At 45.5% G+C, this 15,432-nt stretch overlaps 1 long non-coding RNA gene and 4 pseudogenes across 1 annotated transcript in view; 1 reads left to right on the plus strand and 4 right to left on the minus strand.

Annotated features, from left to right (window-relative positions):
- Positions 1-1,001: 1,001 nt before the first annotated feature.
- Positions 1,002-3,192, minus strand: LOC122435717 (annotated as a pseudogene).
- A 3,752-nt stretch (positions 3,193-6,944) lies between these two features.
- Positions 6,945-8,095, minus strand: LOC122435718 (annotated as a pseudogene).
- Positions 8,096-8,209: 114 nt separating this feature from the next.
- Positions 8,210-9,020, minus strand: LOC122435719 (annotated as a pseudogene).
- Positions 8,520-11,238, minus strand: LOC122435721 (annotated as a pseudogene).
- A 2,517-nt stretch (positions 11,239-13,755) lies between these two features.
- LOC122435991 overlaps positions 13,756-15,432 on the plus strand; it is a 29,324-nt gene continuing 27,647 nt past the window's right edge. Inside the window, exon 1 of the long non-coding RNA XR_006267762.1 lies at positions 13,756-13,925. This is a non-coding gene — a long non-coding RNA (uncharacterized LOC122435991). The remainder of the gene's footprint in view (positions 13,926-15,432) is intronic.

Consider the following 15,432-nt stretch of genomic DNA (forward strand, 5'->3'; position numbering starts at 1 on the left):
CTTCGGGTCCTGCTTCATTGGTGTGGATGAGAGATGGGCTACTGCAACCACCGCCTCCTCCCTCCAGCCCTGACTACTGCCACCAGTGCTCTGCCCTACCCAGCTGTGCGACAGACTTGCCCTCTGGCATCGCCAACTCTACATCCTGGTGCCAATGCACCTGCGTCTGCAGATGGCCCAGCAACCGGACCTCAATGCTTTTTTGAGGAGGTAAATATTTAACTGGAGGCAAGAAGTTGACTGAGATGATTAATTTGGCCGTCCAAGCCTCAGACCATAAAAAATCTGACCGCAGTGCTTCAGGAGCTACTGGACACACAGGTTCGAACCCTAGGTCAGGAAGATCCACTGGAGAATGACATGGTAACCCACTCCCGGGTTCATGCCTGGATAATTCCAGGGACAGTGCAGGCTGATGGGCTAGAGTCAATGGGGAAGCAAGAGTCGCATGAGACTATCGCAATCTGGAAGACACGCACTTGCTCGAAATCCACATACTACTTGACAGGAAGATGAGAGAGCTTGTTTGGGCCGGGTAATTAAGTTTTAGTCATCACCTAGCCAACGTTTGAGTTACCGGGGATCGTGACATTGACTGGAGTCCTGCTCATGACTGTGTCCTCATTTTCAATAGTTGGATCTATCCAAGACCGCCTCGTGGGAGGAGGCTGAGGTGACTCATGGGGGCATCCACAATCTCGAGTTCCAGGGGAGTTGTAAGTTTGTACTTTTTCATTTTCCCTTCAATGTTTCTCTGTTGCATTGCAACAGGCTTCTTGCCAGGGGCCACCCCTCGCATGCGTCTTCCCCTCTGCATGCCACTACTGACTGGCTTTTTGAAGTGCTTGCTTTGCAGATTGGCATCAACATGATTCAGGACTCTGCTTTCTTGAATCCAGTAAAGCACTGTAATGTACGAAGGCTGGCACTTGCTTATCTTTGATGGCAACTTCTAGCTACTTCGTTTCCTAAAGTAGGAGCTCAACAAGCACGACACTGTCTCACCCTCTTGGTATTGAGGCTTCAGTTCCTGCTTTGATGCTGTGGATGAGAGATTGGCTACTGCCACTGCCGCCTCCTCCCTCCAGCCCTGTGTACTGCCACCAACTCTCTACCCCACCCAGCTGTGCGTCAGACTTGCCCTCAGGCATCGCCAAATCTCCATCCTGGTCCCAATGCACCTGCGCCCGCAGACGGCCCAGCAACTGGACCTAAATGCTTTTTTGAGGAGGTAAATATTTAACCGGAGGTAAGAAGATGACCAAGACGGTTAATTTGGCTTTCCAAGACTCAGAGCATAAAAAGTCTGACCGCAGTGCTACAGGAGCTGCAGGAGACACGGGTTCGATCCCTAGGTCAGGAAGATCCCCTGGAGAAAGGCATGGTAAGCCACTCCCGGATTCATGCCTGGATAATTCGACAGTGAAATCTGGTGGGCTACAGTCCAAGGGGGGGCAAGAGTCGCATGAGACTGTCACGATCTGGAAGACACGCACTAGCACGGAATCCACATTCTTCTTGACAGGAAGATGAGAGAGCTTGTTTGGGACAGCTAATTAAGTTTTAGTCATCACCTAGCCACCGTTTGTGTTGTTCGGATATTGTGACTTTGACGGCAATTCGGCTCATGAGTGTTTCCTCGTTTTCAACAGTAGTATCTTCCCGAGACCTTCTCTGGGGAGGAAGCTGTGGTGACTCACGGGGGCAGCCACCATCTCCACTTCCAGGGGAGTTCTAAGTTTGTACTTTTTTGTGTTCACTTCAATGTTTCTCTGTTGCATTGCACCAGCCTTCTTGCCAGGGGCCACCCCTCGCTTGCATCTTCCCCTCTGCATGCCGCTGCTGAACGGCTCTTTGTAGTTCTTCTTGGTTTGCTGATTGGTATGCACATGCTTGAGGACTCTGCTTTCTGGAATCCAGTCCAAGCACTGTAATGTATGAAGTATGGCAGTTGCTTATCTTCGATGGCAACTCCTAGCTACTTCGTTTCCTAAAGAAGGAGCTCCACAAGCACGGCACTGTCTCACCCTCCTGGAATTGAGGCTTCGAGTCCTGCTTCGATGCTGTGGTTGAGAGATTGGCGACTGCGACTGCCGCCTCCTCCCACCATCCCTGACTACTGCCACCAAATCACTACCCTACCGAGATTGCGTCAGACTTGCCCTCAGGCATCGACAACTCTATGTCCTGGTGCCATGTACCTGTGTCCACAGACGCCCAGCAACCGGACCTCAATGCTTTTTTGAGGAGCTAAATATTTAACTGGAGGCAAGAAGGAGACCAAGACGATTCATTTGGCCTTCCAAGACTCAGACCATAAAAAATCTGACCGCAGTGCTTCAGGAGCTACTGGACACACGCTTTTGATCGCTAGGTCAGGAAGATCCACTGGAGAATGACATGGTAACCTACTCCCGGGTTCATGCCTGGATAATTCCAGGGACAGTGCAGGCTGATGGGCTAGAGTCCATGGGGAAGCAAGAGTCGCATGAGACTCTCACAATCTGGAAGACACGCAGTAGCACGGCATCCACATTCTTCTTGACAGGAAGATTAGAGAGCTTGTTTGGGCCAGGTAATTAAGTTTTAGTCATTACCTAGCCACCGTTTGAGTTGTCGGGGATCATGACTTTAACGGCAATCCTGCTCATGACTGTGTCCTCGTGTTCAATGGTTGGATCTACCCGAGACCGTCTCTTGGGAGGAGCCTGAGGTGACTCACGGGGGCAGCCACCATCTCCACTTTCAGGGGAGTTCTAAGTTTGCTCTTTTTCGTGTTCACTTCAATGTTTCTCTGTTGCATTGCACCAGGATTCTTGCCAGGGGCTTTGCCTCGCACGCGTCTTCCCCTCTGCATGCCGTTGCTGACTGGCTGTTTGAAGTGCTTGCTTTGCAGATTGGCATCCACATGATTCAGGACTCTGCTTTCTGGAATCCAGTCCAAGCACTGTAATGTATAAAGCATGGCACTTGCTTATCTTCGATGGCAACTTCTAGCTACTTCGTTTCCTAAAGAAGAAGCTCCACAAGCACGGCACAGTCTCACCCTCTTGGAATTGAGGCTTCGGTTCCTGCTTTGCTACTGTGGATGAGAGATTGGCTACTGCCACTGCCGCGTCCTCCCTCCAGCCCTGAATACTGCCACCAACTCTCTACCCCACCCAGCTGTGCGTCAGACTTGCCCTCAGGCATCGCCAATTCTATGTCCTGGTGCAGTGTACCTGTGTCCAAGACGGCCCAGGAACCGGATTTCAGTGCTTTTTTGAGGAGCTAAATATTTAACTGGAGGCAAGAAGGTGACCGAGACGATTAATTTGGCCTTCCAAGACTCAGACCATAAAAAATCTGACCCCACTGCTTCAGGAGCAACTGGACACACAGGTTTGATCCCTAGGTCAGGAAGATCCGCTGGAGAATGACATGGTAACCCACTCCCGGGTTCATGCCTGGATAATTCCAGGGACAGTGCAGGCTGGTGGGCTACAGTCGATGGGGAAGCAAGAGTCGCATGAGACTGTCGCGATCTGGAAGACACGCAGTAGCACGGAATCCACATTCTTCCTGACAGGAAGATGAGAGAGCTTGTTTGGGCCAGGCAATTAAGTTTTAGTCATCACCTAGCCACGGTTTGAGTTGTCGGGGACCGTGACTTTGACGGCAATCCTGCTCATGACTGTGTCCACTTTTTCAATAGTTGGATCTCTCGGAGACCGTCTCTTCGGAGGAGGCTGAGGTGAGTCATGGGGGCAGCCACCATCTCCAGTTCCAGGGGAGTTCTACGTTTGCTCTTCTTCGTTTTCACTTCAGTGTTTCCCTGTTGCATTGCACCAGGCTTCTTGCCAGGGGCCGCCCCTCGCATGCGTCTTCCCCTCTGCCTGCCGCTGCTGACTGGCTATTTGAAGTGCTTGCTTTGCAGATTGGCATCCACATGCTTGAGGACTCTGTTTTCTGGAATTGAGGCCAAGCACTGTAATGTATGAAGTATGGCGCTTGCTTATCTTCGACGGCAACTGCTAGCTATGTCGTTTCCTAAAGTAGGAGCTCCACAAGCACGGCACTGTCTCACCCTCTTGGAATTGAGGCCTCGGGTCCTGCTTTGTTGCTGTGGATGAGAGATTGGCTACTGCCACTGCCGCCTCCTCCCACCAGCCCTGACTACTGCCAGCAACACTCTACCCCACCCAGCTCTGCATCAGACTTGCCTCAGGCATCGCCAACTCTATGTCCTGTTGCCATGTACCTGCGTCCGCAGATGGCCCAACAACCGGACTTCAGAGCTTTTTTGAGGAGCTAAATATTTAACTGGAGGCAAGAAGGTGACCGAGACGATTAATTTGGCCTTCCAAGACTCAATCACCTAGCCACCGTTTGTGTTGTTCGGGTATCGTGACTTTGAGGTCAATCCTGCTCATGACTGTTTCCTCGTTTTCAACAATAGGATCTTCCCGAGACCTTCTCTGGGGAGGAGGCTGTGGTGACTCACGGGGGCAGCCACCATCTCCAGTTCCAGGGGAGTTCTAAGTTTGAACTGTTTCATTTTCACTTCAATGTTTCTCTGTTGCATTGCACCAGGCTTCTTGCCAGGGGCCGCCCCTCTCATGCGTCTTCCACTCTGCATGCCTCTGCTGACTGGCTGTTTGAAGTGCTTGCTTTGCAGATTGGCATCCACAGGATTCAGGACTCTGCTTTCTGGAATCCAGTAAAGCACTGTAATGTATGAAGCATGGCACTTGCTTATCTTCGATGGCAAGTTCTAGCTACTTCATTTCCTAAAGTAGGAGCTCCACAAGCATGGCACTGTCTCACCCTCTTGGAATTGAGGCTTCGGGTCCTGATTTGTTGCTGTGGATGAGAGATTGGCTACTGCCACTGCCGCCTCCTCCCTCCAGCCCTGACTACTGCCATGAACTCTCTACCCCACCCAGCTGTGCGTCAGACTTGCCCTCAGGCATCGCCAACTCTATGTCCTGGTGCCATGTACCTGCGTCCGCAGACGGCCCAGCAACCGGACTTCAGTGCTTTTTTTTTTTTTTAATTTTTATTTATTTAACTTTTTCTGTCATACATTGATATGAATCAGCCATAGATTTCAATGTATTCCGCATCCCGATCCCCCTCCCACCTCCCTCTCCACCCGATTCCTCTGGGTCTTCCCAGTGCACCAGGCCCGAGCACTTGTCTCATGCATCCCACCTGGGCTGGTGATCTGTTTCACCATAGATAGTATACATGCTGTTCTTTTGAAATATCCCACCCTCACATTCTCCCACAGAGTTCAAAAGTCTGTTCTGTATTTCTGTGTCTCTTTTTCTGTTTTGCATATAGGGTTATCGTTACCAGCTTTCTAAATTCCATATATATGTGTTAGTATGCTGTAATGTTCTTTATCTTTCTGGCTTACTTCACTCTGTATAATGGGCTCCAGTTTCATCCATCTCATTAGGACTGATTCAAATGAATTCTTTTTAATGGCTGAGTAATATTCCATGGTGTATATGTACCACAGCTTCCTTATCCATTCATCTGCTGATGGGCATCTAGGTTGCTTCCATGTCCTGGCTATTATGAACAGTGCTGCGATGAACATTGGGGTGCATGTGTCTCTTTCAGATCTGGTTTCCTCAGTGTGTATGCCCAGAAGTGGGATTGCTGGGTCATATGGCAGTTCTATTTGCAGTTTTTTAAGAAATCTCCACACTGTTTTCCATAGCGGCTGTACTAGTTTGCATTCCCACCAACAGTGTAAGAGGGTTCCCTTTTCTCCACACCCTCTCCAGCATTTATTGCTTGTAGACTTTTGGATAGCAGCCATCCTGACTGGCGTGTAATGGTACCTGTTGGATAGCAGCCATCCTGACTGGCGTGTAATGGTACCTCATTGTGGTTTTGATTTGCATTTCTCTAATAATGAGAGATGTTGAGCATCTTTTCATGTGATTGTTAGGCATCTGTATGTCTTCTTTGGAGAAATGTCTGTTCAGTGCCTTTTTGAGGAGCTAAATATTTAACTGGAGAAAAGAAGGTGACCGAGACGATTATTTGGCCTTCCAAGACTCAGACCATAAAAAATATGACCGCAGTGCTTCAGGAGCTACTGGACACACGGGTTTGATCCCTAGGTCAGGAAGATCCACTGGAGAATGACATGGTAACCCACTCCCGGGTTCATGCCTGGATAATTCCAGGGACAGTGCAGGCTGATGGGCTAGAGTCCATGGGGAAGCAAGAATCGCATGAGACTGTCGCGATCTGGAAGACATGCACTAGCACGGAATCCACATTCTTCTTGACAGGAAGATGAGAGAGCTTGTTTGGGCCGGGTAATTAAGTTTTAGTCATCACCTAGCCACCGTTTGAGTTGTCGGGGACCGTGACTTTGACGGCAATCCTGCTCATGACTGTGTCCTCGTGTTCAATGGTTGGATCTACCCGAGACCGTCTCTTGGGAGGAGGCTGAGGTGACTCACGGGGGCAGCCACCATCTCCACTTCCAGGGGAGTTCTAAGTTTGCTCTTTTTCATGTTCACTTCAATGTTTCTCTGTTGCATTGCACCAGGATTCTTGCCAGGGGCTTCGTCTCGCATGCGTCTTCCCCTCTGCATGCCGATAGTGACTGGCTGTTTGAATTACTTGCTTTGCAGATTGGCATCCACATGATTCAGGACTCTGCTTTCTGGAATCCAATAACGCACTTTAATGTACGAAGCGAGGCACTTGCTTATCTTCGATGGCAACTTCTAGCTACTTCGTTTCCTAAAGTAGGAGCTCCACAAGCACGGCACAGTCTCACCCTCTTGGAATTGAGCCTTCGTGTCCTGCTTTGATGCTGTGGATGAGAGATTGGCTAATGCCACTGCCGCCTCCTCCCTCCAGCCCTGAATACTGCCACCAACTCTCTAGCCCACCCAGCTGTGCGTCAGACTTGCCCTCAGGCATCGCCAAATCTATGTCCTGGTGACATGTACCTGCGTCCGCAGACGGCCCAGCAACCGGACTTCAATGCTTTTTTGAGGAGCTAAATATTTAACTGGAGGCAAGAAGGTGACCGAGACGATTAATTTGGCCTTCCAAGACTCAGACCATAAAAAATCTGACCGCACTGCTTCAGGAGCTACAGGAGACATGGTTTCGATCCCTAGGTCAGGAAGATCCCCTGGAGAATGGCATGGTAACCCACTCCCGGATCATGCCTGGATAATTCCACGGACAGTGCAGGCTGGTGGGCTACAGTCCTTGGGGAAGCAAGAGTCGCATGAGACTGTCACGATCTGGAAGACATGCACTAGCACGGAATCCACATTCTTCTTCACAGGAAGATGAGAGAGCTTGTTTGTGCCGGGTAATCAAGTTCTAGTCATCACCTAGCCACCGTTTGTGTTGTTCAGGTATCATGACTTTGTCGGCAATCCTGCTCATGACTGTGTCCTCGTTTTCAACAGTAGTATCTACCCGAGACCGTCTCTAGGGAGGAGGCTGAGGTGACTCACGGGGGCAGCCAACATCTCCACTTCCAGGGGAGTTCTAAGTGTGGTCTTTTTCATGTTCACTTCAATGTTTCTCTGTTGCATTGCACCAGGCTTCTTGCCAGTGGCCGCCCCTCGCATGCATCTTCCCCTCTGCATGCCTCTGTTGACTGGCTCTTTGAAGTTCTGTTTGTTTCTGCAAATTGGTATCCACATGCTTCAGGAGTGTGCTTTCTGGAATCCAGTCCAATACTGTAAGGTATGATGTATGGCACTTACTTATCTTTGATGGCAACTACTAGCTGCTTCATTTCATAAAGCAGCAGCTCCACAAGCACGGCACTATCTCACCCTCTTGGAATTGAGGCTTCGGGTCCTGCTTCAGTGCTGTGGAAGAGAGATTGGCTTATGCCACTGCCGCCTCCTCCTGCCAGCCCTGACTACTGCCACGAACTCTCTACCCCACCCAGCTGTGCGTCAGACTTGCCCTCAGGCATCGCCAACTCTAAGTCCTGTTCCCAATGCACCTGCCTCTGCAGACGGCCCAGCAACCGGACCTCATTGCTTTTTTGAGGAAGTAAATATTTTCCGCAGGCAAGAAGTTGACCGAGACGATTAATTTGGCCTTCCATGTCTCAGACCATAAAAAATCTGACCGCAGTGCTACAGGTGCTACAGGAGACACGGGTTCGATCCCTAGGTCAGGAAGATCCCCTGGAGAAAGGCATGGTAACCCACCCCCGTGTTCATGCCTGGATAATTCCAGGGACAGTGCAGGCTGGTGGGCTACAGTCCATGGGGAGGCAAGAGTCGCATGAGACTGTCGCTATCTGGAAGACACGCACTAGCACGGAATCCACATTCTTCTTCACAGGAAGATTAGAGAGCTTGTTTGGGCCGGGTGATTAAGTTCTAGTCATCACCTCGCCACCGTTTGTGTTGTTCAGGTATCGTGACTTTGACGGCAATCCTGCTCATGACTGTTTCCTCGTTTTCAACAGTAGGATCTACCCGAGACCTTCTCTGGGGAGGAGGCTGTGGTGACTCACGGGGGCAGACGCCATCTCCAGTTCCAGGGGAGTTCCAAGTTTCTTCTTTTTCATTTTCATTTCAGTGCTTCTCTGTTGCATTGCACCAGGCTTCTTTCCTGGGGCCACCCCTCGCATGCATGTTCCCCTCTGCATGCTCCTGCTGACTGGCTCTTTGAAGTTCTTCTTGTTTGCAGATTGGTATCCACATGCTGGAGGACTCTGCTTTTTGGAATCCAGTCCAAGCACTGTAATGTATGAAGTAAGGCACTTGTTTATCTTCAGTTGCAACTTGTAGCTACTTCATTTCATAACGAAGCAGCTCACACAAGCACGGCCCTCTGTCACCCTCCTGAATTGTGGGTTTGGGTCCTGCTTCAGCACCCTTGATCAACGATTCGCTTTCGTTGCCGCCTCCTCTCCCCACCAGCCCTGAATACTGCCCACTAGTCGCTACCCCACCCAGCTGTGCGTCAGATTTCCCATCATTTATCGCCAGCTCTGCATCTTGGGCCTGATGTGTTGGCATCCCCAGACTGCCCAGCACTCGGACCTCAAGTCTTTTTTGAGGAGCTAAATATTTAATCTGAGGTAAGAAGATGACCTAGATGATTAATTTGGCCTTCTCTCAGACTGTAAAGAATCTGACCTCAGTGCTACAGGAGCTACAGGAGACATGGTTTCGATCCCTGGTCAGGAAGATCCCCTGGAGAAGGGTATGATAACCCACTCCAGGATCTTGCCTGGAGATTCCCACGGAGAGAGGAACTTGGTGGGCTATAGTCCGAGGGGAGGCAAAGAGTCTCAGGAGACTGACGTGACGTGGAACACACGCACTAGAACGGAATGCACATTCTTTTTGCTAAGAAGATGAAAGAGCTTGTTTGGGCCAGGTAATTAAGTTCCAGTCATCACCAAGCCACCGTTAGAGTCATTTGGGGATCGTGACTTTGACAGCAACCATGCTCATGAACATTTCCTTGATTTCAACAGGATCTACTCGAGACCTTCTCTGGGGACATAGCTGAGGTGTCTCAAGGGGGCTGCCACCACCTCCAGTTCCAGGTGCCTTGTAAGTTGGTTCGTTTTTGTTTTCACTTCATTGTTTATCTGCTGCATTGCACTAGGCTTTTTGCCAGGGGCTGCCCCTTGTATGCATCTTGGCATCTGCATGCCCCTGCTGACTGGCTCTTTGAAGTTCTCCTTGCTTCTGCAGATTGATATCCAGGTGCTTGAGGAGTCTGCTTTCTGGACCCCATTCCAAGCACTGTAATGTATAAAGTATGGCACTTTACCTTTGATGGTAACTTGTAGCTACTTCGTTTCATAAAGCAGCAGCTCACACAAGCACTTCCTTCTCTCACCCTCCTGGAATTGAGGCTTCAGGTCCTGCTTTGGCCCCGTTGATAAGAGATTCACTGCTGTCGCTGCCTCCTCCTCCCACCAGCCTTGACTACTGCCCCCTACTCTCTACCCTACCCAGCTGTGCATCAGACTTGCCATCAGTCATCACCAACTCTGCATCCTGGGCCCGATGTGCCAATGTCTGCACTCTGCCCAGTACCCAGCCCTACAATATTTTGTTGAGGACCTAAATATTTGATCAAAATTTAGATGATGACTGATATAATTTATTTGTCCTTGCATGTCTCAGATGATTTAGAATCTTTCTGTAACATGGAAGACCCAGGTAAGTTCCCTGGGTCGGGAAGATCCCCTGCAGAAGGGAATGTCTGCCCACTCCAGTATTCTTGCCTGGAATTCTATAACACAGATGCCCAGTGGGCTATGGTCATTCAGGTCGCAAAGATTTAGACATGACGGAGTGACTGAACAGTTTTTCTTTTTCAGGTTCCTCATTCTTATGGAAATGTGCATAGTATATCTACAGCATATGAGCTTCTTTAGAGATAAAATAATTTTTACACCATCCTTGACTACCTACAAATTTATCTATCCCTTTAATCATTCTTTTCTTTCTTTTTATTTTACATAAGTGGGTTACGTGTCTCCTTTGTAAAAATATATATCTAATAGCTGAATATTAATGTTAATAGTAAAATGTTTACTGAGCACCAGGACGTGTTTCATGGGATTTTTTGGTTCCATTTTTTTTCATTTTCTCCTCATAATGGTCCTGTGGTGTAGTTATTATTTCCATTTTATTTATTTAATTTTTTAAATAAATTCATTTATTTTAATTGGAGAGTAACTACTTTACAATTTTGTAGTAGTTTTATCATACATTGACATGAATCCACCATGGGTGTACATGTGTTCCCCATCCTGTAACACTTAAAACATTTAACAGGTTTTTGAATTCACAGAAATATTCAATGGTGAACCAAAATAAAAACCCCGGTATTCTAGTTTCCTGAACCTGGGTGCTTATGTGTTAAGTCATAGTAATAGCAATGTCTATCCTGTTTTTTCTCTTACCTTGAGCCATCAGTTATGGGTTTTCCCTCCAGTACCCGTATCTTCAGTATCCCTAAAGTTGCACCTTCCCTTCAGTCTATAACTATGCCTATTTTTTTCCATTAAAATATTAAAAGAGGGTTCAAGATGGCCGAGTAGAGGGACAAGCACTCATCTCCCCCTGCGAGAGCAACAAAATTGCAACTACCTCTTGAATAGTCATTGACAGGTGGATGCTGAAACCTACCAGAAAAAGATACCACATGTCCAAAGACAAAGAAGAAGCCACAGTAAGACAGTAGGAGAGGCACAATCACATCAAATCCCATACTTGCCAGGTGAGTGACCCACAGACTGGAGATCAATACCAAAACAAGTTCTTGGCACTATTGTGAAGGTTCTGAAACCCATATCAGGCTTCCCAGCCTGGGGATCTGACAAAAGGGTCAGGGAATCCCCTGGCAATCTGGCCTTGAGGGCCAGCGGAATTTGATCATAGGACTTCCAGAGGACTGAGGGAAAGAGAGACTCCAGGGCACAACCAAAAATTTTGCATGTACCAAGACCCAGAGGAGAGGAGCGGTGACCCCACAGGAGACTGGACAAAAACTGTCTGCCAGTGTTGGAGGATCTCCTGTGGAGGCATGGGTCAGGTGTGGCTCACCACAGGGAAGGGGGCACTGGAAAGTCCCGTTTGGTGTAAACCCTCTTGGAGTTTGCCATTAACCCTACCATAGAGCCCTTTAGACCCCAGGGCTGGGTCTCCTCAGGCCAAACAACTACCAGGGAAGAAGTGCAACCCCATTCATCAGTAGATAATTGGATTAAAGCTTTACTGAGCAAGGCCCTGCCCATGAGAGCAAGACACAGTTTTTCCCATTGCCAGTCCCTCCCATCATGAAGCTTACACAAGCCTCTTAGCCTCATCCATCAGAGGGAAGATAGAAGAAGCAAGAAGAAGCACAGTCTCACAGCAGCTAAAACAAAAACCATATTACGGAAAGGTGATCATGATGAAAAAGAAAGTTATGTCCCTTTTGGCTCAGCTGGGAAAGCACCTGCCCACAGTGTGGGAGACCTGGGTTCAATTCCTGGGTTGGGAAGATCCCCTGGAGAAGGGAAAGGCTACCTACTCAAGTATTCTGTCCTAGAGAATTCCATGGATGGTATAGTCCATGGGTTTGCACAGAGTTGGACAGAACTGAGCAACTTTCACATGTCCCAGATGAATGGACAAGATAAAATCCCAGAAAAACAACTAAATGAAGTGGAGATAGGCAACCTTCCAGAAAAAGACTTCAGAATAATGATAGTGAAGGTGACCCAGGATCTCGGGAAAAGAATGGAGTCAAAGACTGTAAAGATGCAAAAAAAAAAAAAAAAGTTTACCAAACACCTAGAAGAGCTAAAGAACAAACAAATGACTAATACACTAAAAGAAATCAATAGCAGAATAACAGGCAGAGAATTGGTAAATAACCCAGAGGACAAAATGGTAGAAATCACTGCCACAGAACATAATATAGAAAAAGAATGAAAAGAAATGAAAACAGCCTAAGAGACCTCTGGGACAACATTAAATGTACCAACATTTGCATTATAGAGGTCTAAGAAGGAGGAGAGAGAGAGAAAGGACCTGAAAAAATATTTGAAGAGATAATAGCTGAAGAATTTCTGAACATGGGAAAGGAAATAGTCAACCAAGTCCCGGAAACACAGAGTATCCCAGGAAGGATAAACCCAAGGAGGAACACACCAAAACACAAAGTAATCAAACTGACAGAAATTAAGGACAGGTAAAATATTAAAAGTAACAAGGGAAAAATGACACATAACATACAAGGGACTTCCATCAGGCTATCAGCTGATTTCTCAACAGAAACTCTACACGTCAGAAGGGAATGGCATGATATATTTAAAGTGATGAATGGGAAGAATCTACAACCAAGATTATTCTACCCAGCAATATTCTCCTTCAGATTTGATGGAGAAATCAAAAGCTTTCCAGACAAGCAAAAGTTAAGAGAATTCAGCACCACCAAACCAGCTTTATAACAAATACTAAAGGATCTTCTCTAGGCAGGAAACATAAGAGAAGGAAAAGACCTACAGAAAATAAACCCAAGACAATTAAGATAATGGTAATAGGATCATGCATATTGATAATTACCTTAAATGTAAATGGATTAAATACACCAACCAAAAGACATAGACAGACTGGGTGGGTGAAAACGTGCATGTATGCACTTGCACTTACTACATCACTCTACTTAACCCCCCCACATTGTATGTAATTATTTTATATTGTTAAGTTAACCATATTCCCACTATGGCTTGCAATTGTACTTTTATTTTTTGTTTGGCTGTTGATTGTGAAAACTGATATCTTTTACTGTTGTGATTATGTAACTGTTACTTAATATCATTGTATTATGATTGGTCAACAGAAAAATGATAGAACTCTATCATCACCAAAACTAGGATCTAATAGAAACACCTGTAATCACTTTTTAAAATCCAGATGCATATCAGAATTATCTTGAATTTTTTGAAAAATACAAATGCTCAAGAATTGCTTTTTTTCTCCAGAGCTCCAAATATCTTTCCAATGAGCAGTCATGTTGAAAAACAGCTGTACTATATGGTGATCTTTTATCTAGTTTGTTTCCGTTTTTCTATTTCATATTCAGTGCTCCCATTTTATTTAGTTTATGTTCTCCGATTTCGCCATCTCTTTTTTTTTATGTTTTCTCAAGCCTTTATCAAGTGTAGGAGAAAAGGTTTTGTATAAATATATATACATATCTATATATATTTTTAGAAAACCTAGAATTTTTGCCAAAGTTATGACATTTTGATTCCACTTATTCGACTTAGTATGATTAGAATGCTAGATTTCTAATTTAAAAATAGATATGTAACAAACAACAAAGGTTTGCTGTATGGCATAGGGAACTATAGTCAATAGCTTGTAATAACCTATGATGGAAAATAATTTCAAAAGTAATACATGTGTGTTTGTATAACTGAATCACCTTGCTGTGTACCTGAGACATTGTAAGTCAACTAGACTTCAATAAAATATATATTTTAAAAAAAGAATAGGCAGGTGAAAGAGGAGGAGAAGCAGGAGGAGGAAAAAGAGAAGAAACCTTTCAACTTTGTTTCTCTTTAACTTACTGATATATTTCAGTCATACAAACTTCTTAAAAAAACAAACTTCTCGAGTCTTGTCTCTAGTTTTTAACCTACTGATTATTTTTCATTCCACTCAAAATTAGTTTGGATCTTCAGTTCTTGAAAATGCTTACTCTGAAGTCAATCAATGACTTCCCACTTGTCTAATCCAACAGTTCTTTATTGTACTTTATTTTACTTGACACATATTTAACATTTGCCATGGTTGCCATTTTCATGTACATCTCTCTTGGTTTTCTACAGAACCATTTTATTTTAGTTCTATTTCTGTATCTATGAGTACTCTGACTCAAAATTATTCACTACTTTGGATCCTTTTTTGTCTCCTGCCTTTTTACATGCTGATACTATTCGTCAAAGTCCTCTCCTGCTCCTCTCTGATTGACTTCAGAGAGGGTCTCATTACTTCAATTTTCATTATTTCAATTTTCACCTATATTCTACTTAGGTCTCACTTTTATTGTAAACTCCAGGACTATAAATCTTCATCAATCTCTATTCAACATGTTCCCTCCAAAACCCTTCTAATCGTGTCTCATAATCTTACCTACATCCTCATGTTCTCCACCTGTATATGGTCATCCTAAATAGCCTTTCAAAACACAAGTATGTTAATATCAGTCACCTGCAGAAACCTTCAGTGACACTTGCCACATACATATTAAAATTTAAACCCTTTAGTATGGTACCTTGGAGTGTTGCCAGTTTGGTCTCTCCCATCTTTTTGGCTCAATCTGTCAGCACTATCCTTCATACATGGCACATTGCTATTGTACTCCGTTATTTTGAAATCCCAGAATGCACTATGTTCTTTTACATCTTCAAGCTTTTAAAAATTCATTCTGAATAACTGAAATGTTATCCTTTATCCTTCCATATGCCTATTAAATACTTTTTATGCTTTAAGAAGCACCTAAAATGTGACTTCAGTAAAGTTTAATGGATTTTCTCAGTGAAATATCCTTGACCCTTCCTCTGAGTTCTTGTAACATATTATACTCATATCTATATATAATACAAACTATAAGGTTTTCACATGTCTCTTCCACCATATCTGAGACCAGAGGAGGTGTGTCTTTCTCATGTCTGTAATCCCAAATCCTAGTAAATATTAAGCATTCAAGAAATGTCTGTTGAAACAATTAAATGAATAAATGGGTGCCAAGTGTTAACCAGTGAGACAGGTGTTTCTGTCTTCATGTGAACACATCTTGACAAAACTTTTTTTTTTTTGACAAATGACTATGAATCACTTGAGATTATAAGGGGACTCACAGTAAGTGAGAAGTCTGTTTCACTCACTCACTGCATTATAATTGTTTAAA

The sequence above is a fragment of the Cervus canadensis genome, chromosome X, assembly GCF_019320065.1.
Source record: "Cervus canadensis isolate Bull #8, Minnesota chromosome X, ASM1932006v1, whole genome shotgun sequence".
Lineage (NCBI taxonomy): Eukaryota > Metazoa > Chordata > Mammalia > Artiodactyla > Cervidae > Cervus > Cervus canadensis.